At 49.1% G+C, this 7,654-nt stretch overlaps 1 long non-coding RNA gene across 1 annotated transcript; it reads right to left on the reverse strand.

The window, feature by feature from the left end:
• Window positions 1–535: 535 nt before the first annotated feature.
• Window positions 536–5,025, reverse strand: LOC139047716 (uncharacterized). Its single transcript, XR_011507332.1, has 4 exons — window positions 4,921–5,025; window positions 4,683–4,843; window positions 4,407–4,607; window positions 536–4,330 (listed from the first exon to the last, which is right to left on the reverse strand). It is a non-coding gene; the product is annotated as an uncharacterized lncRNA (long non-coding RNA).
• Window positions 5,026–7,654: the final 2,629 nt, after the last annotated feature.

Genomic DNA, 7,654 nt, shown 5'->3' on the forward strand with positions numbered 1-7,654 from the left:
GGCATTGAAAAAGAAACCTGCACGAAGCCACCAGAAAGCCTTAGTTTCAGATGCAGCTCGCAGAGGCCTGCTGAAACCGAGTACACAAGGGTTTTTTTTCTTCATTTCGGCCGTTATCAACGTGCTACCCCCGCGGCCGAACCCCTGACCTGGAGCTGAGCTACGGACGCCCACAGCGACTCTGCTACTGCGACGGGTTAACTGCTTCGGACTGTTATAGTGACACGTGTTTTGCCGTCCATTAAAGGCACACGCATTACCAACGTTTTGATCTCTATCACTTGTGCCACATTACACTTTTTAAAATTCCGGATGATAGTGCCCTGAAACTCCAGCATCCCGTCTTTGTAGCAACGCAACCGAAAGGTGAAGAACGAAGAGTTCATAGAAAGCACGTCTTCCTGCACTCTGAAAGGCTCCCAGCGATGACCCCACTCATTCGGTGTTGCTCGACCAGTTGCAGACAGCGGATGTGCCATTACAGTTGGCGGGCACAGCACAGTCTTTGCACTAGGTGGAGTCAGTGAGACGGGCAACAAGAATAAAGTTTTATTTTGACATGATTTGCAAGGTGCAGTTTAATGCAACGCGTGCCGAGTACAACCACCGCAAAAGAAGCCTGTCAAGTAAACCTACTTAAAAGCGATTCAATGCTACATAACCGGACATAATCCCAGATTTTTTAAACAGCAGCATATATACAGTGCATTAACACAAATTTATGAATTTGTACAGGAATACATGTCAAATGCATACTTAAATTTACATAGCACAGATAATTGCTCAGCTTTACGATACTTCGACGTATAAAAATGTAAAATGGGCGACAGTTTTCTTTGATCAATAAACCGAAAATAACAGCACAAGTCAAGGCGCAGAAACAGATTCCCTTGCGTACATTAAAGTTCACATAGCTTCAAGCTGTAAAATTTGTCATAGGTAAGCGTTGTCGAGCGCCTCCATTGGGAGACAGAAAAACGCTTCCAGCATTTCTTTTCAGTACACAAGAAAGCGCGTAAGTATGCAAACTTTCCCAGTTAGATGCGAAACGTACAGAAGGGACTACAACACATTTCTAGACCCCAACCCCCGACGATTCATATATATATATACCACTTCACATTCTCCAATATCATGACCTCAATGTGCAGTTATGTCGTGCATCGCTGTCGTATTGCGAACCATTGAGTGCCGTATGGGTGTGTCTTCTCTGCTTCCACGTACCAGTTGCATTATACAAAAGCAAGAACGAACAGCCTCCAAGATGACACATACCAACAAAAATTACGAGGTTTTACGTGCGAAAACCACGATCCGATGATGCACGCCACAGTGGGAGACTCCGGAAATTTGGATCACCTGGGATGCTTTAATGTGCACCTAAATCGCAGTACACGGGTGTTTTCGCATTTCGGCCCCATCGAAATGCACCCGCCGTGGCCGGGATTCGATAGCACGACCTCGTGCTTAGCAGCCCAACACCACAACCACTAAGCAACCACGGTGGATGCATATCAAGTCCAAACCTCCGCACTGGTCCTGTCGTAAACTGTTTGCGAGCATCGTCGTGTGGCGCAATTGCAGGACGGTCGTGTGACTGAAGATGGAAAATAAAAAGACTTGCTACAGTAAGGCTACATTGCGCTGTGTGCATGTTCGAGGTTAAAGGGACACTAAAGGCAAATATTAAGTCGAGCTAAAGTGATAGATTAGGGTTCGGGAATATCCAAGGCGCCAGTATTATCGCGAACAGAGCCTTAATAATTGAGAAATTCAGGTAAATGCCGGACATGATTAGAGACTTTAGTTGCCCGATGACGAAAGCCCTACTCAGATTGTCACTAGTACTCAACCACTCGTTGCACAAAATGTCCTTGCATTGTATTACAAGACGAACTAAAATCCTGCTTGTCCAATTCTATTTCACTTTTCGAAAGAAAAAAAATCATCGACATTGAAAGGTTGTGTTTTCCCTCGACTCCGTGCCGCCCACGCTTTCGCGTTTCATTAGTTATGGCGTAGTGCTGCGCTGGTTTTGCCGGATCGCGATACTCGCGCAAACTGCAAGTAGCTTAGAATTCAGTTTCAAAGTGATGACGAGGGATACCTGAACGGTTTACGCCACTTGAAGCACCTACAGCGGCAAATCCGCCGATCTGTCTTGGCTCGGTACCGCCGTCTGTCGGGCGCCGTTTTACTCCCCGACGGCAGGAAAGGGTGGCGATGGCGTATGCAACGTCGCCACTACACGGGCTCGGTGGCGGGAGGCCAATTTCGAAACAGGTATTCAGGCCCTTCAGATGCAATTTTCTCGTAAAGAGTGTTTTCTCGGCACGAAACAGGCGTTGCGAGGTTTATATAATGTTTAAACAGACCACGTCGACTTATCTGCCTTTAGCGTCCCTTTAGGAAAAATGCATTTGAGTGAGCACAATCGCGCATGCATGGTTGCCCGACTTTTTAATCACAGCGGATGAAAGCAGCGAAAGAAATAGGCAAAGTAATGCGGCACACGTAACCATTTACCAAGAACAGTGCTCATATTTTCGTTATAAAGCAACGCAGAAGTAAGGTTATTACAGATTGAGAACAATGCAAGTAATTCATAATAAATGAAGTGTGCGTCCATATATCGAGATTAGCATAATAACTGTAGCATGTGCAAATTCAAACACTATTCACAGCAAACGCATTCAGATGCATTCGAAGAGCAATGGAGATCAACACAGTGTACAGAAAAATTACTGGGGAAACTCTGGTAAGCTTAACTCGCTTCAACACAACAATATACAAGTAAAGCGGACATTTTCTAATGAAGATTTCTTTGAGCGTACTCGTGCACGTCACTTGTCAAGACGTGTTTACACACGACTTGGGATAATGGGAGTGCATGTAGCCCCTTCGAAACAGCTGTTTGACAATGGCTCACGCGGTGCACTTTAATCATGAAATTACATAAGTGTTCGTAATCTGAAATGCAGTCGGGAGGCAATGATGTCACAGCCACGTGAAGGGCGCCATGGCGCTTTATTCCTGCCGATCTTCCAGAGTACGCGATAGTTGTGGACACATTAAACTACGGCGCAGCGTACGCGGTGAAGAAGCGACGACAGCGGGTAGCACTGTCCGATAAACAAACAGGTAATACATAAGTTGAACTATGTAGATCCATAAAAACATTTGATGAGTCAAGGACACAAAAAAAAATATAAACAGCGAGCCCGGTGACACCACCAACCAGTCTTAAAGATGGACGTCATTATCTACATGAGCAAATCAGGAAATTTCCGTTGGCGAGAATAACCACCCTCCCCTTTCCCATTCATTGACATTGTGTCCTTTTGTAGTAGCGTGTTATTCTTTTCGAGTCAGTGATGAGCGTCGTGGAAGAACGGAGAATGTGGGACGACCGTTTCTGGCACGAGAAGACGCCTGAACAAAACCGCTGAATGCTGAAACGAGCACAGAGATCAACCCAAGGACCAAAGCCAAACAAACCAGCGGTTCGACCAACCCAAAAGCGGATGTCCATAGACGATAATAAACCATCAAACCAGGAATCTCTCAACAGGAATATACCGGGAAAAGTGAAGCAACTGTGACGCTGGAAATGCTACCAACATATGAAAAATTCGAAGTGCGCCAGCTAGCAGCTGAGCCCGTATCATGCGTTCTCGATCGAAAAAGGAATGGAGCACGGAGTAGGCGACACGTATACGCAGGCAGGCAGGCAGGCGCGCACACACACACACACACACACACACACACACACACACACACACACACACACACACACACACACACAACGTGCTACTATAAAAGTGCACAATGTCAATGAATGTCCATTACTCTCGCCACCAAAAATTTACAGATCGGCTCATGAAAACATTGACGTCTTTTATTAAGGACTGAGTGGTGTCCACGTAACCAGACCTTTTTCTTATTATTCTGCTTCGTATTAACCTGATTCCTAGAAGCGCCATCATTCGCAGAGCATCGTACCCCTCTTCCGAAGAAGCTTGCTACGCTGAACTTCTTAAATATGCCTGTGCAAAAGGCAACACAACTGTAGGAGCGCATCCGACGGACGGTCGCGGGACGGTGACGACACGCAGTCCTTCAGAGCATGAAAACGCCGTCTACAGTACAGGACACCGCCATGACAGACGTGCGACGCATTCACGAGTATGAGGAAGCCTGTTGTATAGAGGACGCGGCAGGACGACCTTGCTGAAGATGGTTGCTCGTGAGGCAAGTCCAGGGATGTTCTAGTAAATGAGCGTGCTGGAACATTTCTCCTGCACCACAAGCGACAGCAAACACTGGGAACCTGAAACGACAAGCCCTGTTTGTTGGTCATTCGAAAACACGTAGGCACACTACAGTCGTGTGTACGCGATATTTACCAGAATTAAGTGCAAGGGTGCCAGGCTAAGTCCAATCTGCCAGCAAGACGCCGTCCGCGAGAGAACGTAGAAGCAATAGCAGTCGCTCATGGAACGGCTGATGCTGGTGCCCGAAGTAATCTCTTTTCAAGTGCAGAACGGAGAGTCGATGTGCAGGGGTCTGCTAAGTACCCACCGCAGTCGAAAACGGGAGCGCAGCACCTGTAACGACATAGCGCTCATTTGTTAAGCTCTGGAGGACAGTCGTAATGCGAATGCCGTGTAAACGACACTTACCAGTAGTAGTGCAGGGCGAGGTAAGGTAGAAGCAGTAGTAGTCGCTCCTGGAACAGCTGATGCTCGTGGCCGAAGTAATCTTTTGTAGCGCTGACCGTAGAGTAGTGCAGGGGCACGCTGGGTACGCTTGAGAACCGCAGTTGAAAACCGGAATGCAGAACCTGCAGAGGCAGAGTGCTTATTTGTTAAACACTGGAGGACAGAGTCCTAATACGAGTCCTGTGTAAACGGCACTTACCAGTAGTAGTGCAAGGCGAGGAGACAAGTCCACTATACCAGCATGACGCCACTGGCGAGCCAATGTAGAAGCAGTAATGGGCGCTCCTGGAACAGCTGATGCTCGTGGCCGAAGTAATCTTTTGTAGCGCTGACCGTAGAGTAGTGCAGGGGCACGCTGGGTACGCTTGAGAACAGCAGTTGAAAACCGGAATGCAGAACCTGTAGCGGCACAGTGCTTATTTGTTAAACACTGGAGGACAGAGTTCTAAGACGAGTCCCGTGTAAACGACACTTACCAGTAGTAGTGCAATGCGAGGAGACAAGTCCAGTCTACCAGCAGGACGCCACTGGCGAGCCAATGTAGAAGCAGTAATGGGCGCTCCTGGAACAGCTGATGCTCGTGGCCGAAGTAATCTTTTGTAGCGCTGACCGTAGAGTAGTGCAGGGGCACGCTGGGTACGCTTGAGAACCGCAGTTGAAAACCGGAATGCAGAACCTGCAGAAGCAGAGTCCTTATTTGTTAAACACTGGAGGACAGAGTCCTAATACGAGTCCTGTGTAAACGGCACTTACCAGTAGTAGTGCAAGGCGAGGAGACAAGTCCAGTCTACCAGCTGGACGCCACTGGCGAGCCAATGTAGAAGCAGTAATGGGCGCTCCTGGAACAGCTGATGCTCGTGGCCGAAGTAATCTTTTGTAGCGCTGACCGTAGAGTAGTGCAGGGGCACGCTGGGTACGCTTGAGAACCGCAGTTGAAAACCGGAATGCAGAACCTGTAGCGGCACAGTGCTTATTTGTTGAACACTGGAGGACAGAGTTCTAAGACGAGTCCCGTGTAAACGACACTTACCAGCAGTAGTGCAATGCGAGGAGACAAGTCCAGTCTACCAGCAGGACGCCACTGGCGAGCCAATGTAGAAGCAGTAATGGGCGCTCCTGGAACAGCTGATGCTCGTGGCCGAAGTAATCTTTTGTAGCGCTGACCGTAGATAGTGCAGGGGCACGCTGGGTACGCTTGAGAACCGCAGTTGAAAACCGGAATGCAGAACCTGTAGCGGCACAGTGCTTATTTGTTAAACACTGGAGGACAGAGTTCTAAGACGAGTCCCGTGTAAACGACACTTACCAGTAGTAGTGCAAGGCGAGGAGACAAGTCCACTATACCAGCAGGACGCCACTGGCGAGCCAATGTAGAAGCAGTAATGGGCGCTCCTGGAACAGCTGATGCTCGTGGCCGAAGTAATCTTTTGTAGCGCTGACCGTAGAGTAGTGCAGGGGCACGCTGGGTACGCTTGAGAACCGCAGTTGAAAACCGGAATGCAGAACCTGTAGCGGCAGAGTGCTTATTTGTTAAACACTGGAGGACAGAGTTCTAAGACGAGTCCCGTGTAAACGACACTTACCAGTAGTAGTGCAAGGCGAGGAGACAAGTCCACTATACCAGCAGGACGCCACTGGCGAGCCAATGTAGAAGCACTAATGGGCGCTCCTGGAACAGCTGATGCTCGTGGCCGAAGTAATCTTTTGTAGCGCTGACCGTAGAGTAGTGCAGGGGCACGCTGGGTACGCTTGAGAACCGCAGTTGAAAACCGGAATGCAGAACCTGTAGAGGCAGAGTGCTTATTTGTTAAACACTGGAGGACAGAGTCCTAATACGAGTCCCGTGTAAACGACACTTACCAGTAGTAGTGCAAGGCGAGGAGACAAGTCCACTATACCAGCAGGACGCCACTGGCGAGCCAATGTAGAAGCAGTAATGGGCGCTCCTGGAACAGCTGATGCTCGTGGCCGAAGTAATCTTTTGTAGCGCTGACCGTAGAGTAGTGCAGGGGCACGCTGGGTACGCTTGAGAACCGCAGTTGAAAACCGGAATGCAGAACCTGTAGCGGCAGAGTGCTTATTTGTTAAACACTGGAGGACAGAGTTCTAAGACGAGTCCCGTGTAAACGACACTTACCAGTAGTAGTGCAAGGCGAGGAGACAAGTCCAGTCTACCAGCAGGACGCCACTGGCGAGCCAATGTAGAAGCAGTAATGGGCGCTCCTGGAACAGCTGATGCTCGTGGCCGAAGTAATCTTTTGTAGCGCTGACCGTAGAGTAGTGCAGGGGCACGCTGGGTACGCTTGAGAACCGCAGTTGAAAACCGGAATGCAGAACCTGCAGAGGCAGAGTGTTTATTTGTTAAACACTAGAGGACAGAGTCCTAATACGAGTCCTGTGTAAACGGCACTTACCAGTAGTAGTGCAAGGCGAGGAGACAAGTCCAGTCTACCAGCAGGACGCCACTGGCGAGCCAATGTAGAAGCAGTAATGGGCGCTCCTGGAACAGCTGATGCTCGTGGCCGAAGTAATCTTTTGTAGCGCTGACCGTAGAGTAGTGCAGGGGCACGCTGGGTACGCTTGAGAACCGCAGTTGAAAACCGGAATGCAGAACCTGCAGAGGCAGAGTGCTTATTTGTTAAACACTGGAGGACAGAGTCCTAATACGAGTCCTGTGTAAACGGCACTTACCAGTAGTAGTGCAAGGCGAGGAGACAAGTCCAGTCTACCAGCAGGACGCCACTGGCGAGCCAATGTAGAAGCAGTAATGGGCGCTCCTGGAACAGCTGATGCTCGTGGCCGAAGTAATCTTTTGTAGCGCTGACCGTAGAGTAGTGCAGGGGCACGCTGGGTACGCTTGAGAACCGCAGTTGAAAACCGGAATGCAGAACCTGCAGAGGCAGAGTGCTTATTTGTTAAACACTGGAGGACAG

Source organism: Dermacentor albipictus, chromosome 7 (assembly GCF_038994185.2).
Source record: "Dermacentor albipictus isolate Rhodes 1998 colony chromosome 7, USDA_Dalb.pri_finalv2, whole genome shotgun sequence".
Taxonomy (NCBI): Eukaryota; Metazoa; Arthropoda; class Arachnida; order Ixodida; family Ixodidae; genus Dermacentor; species Dermacentor albipictus.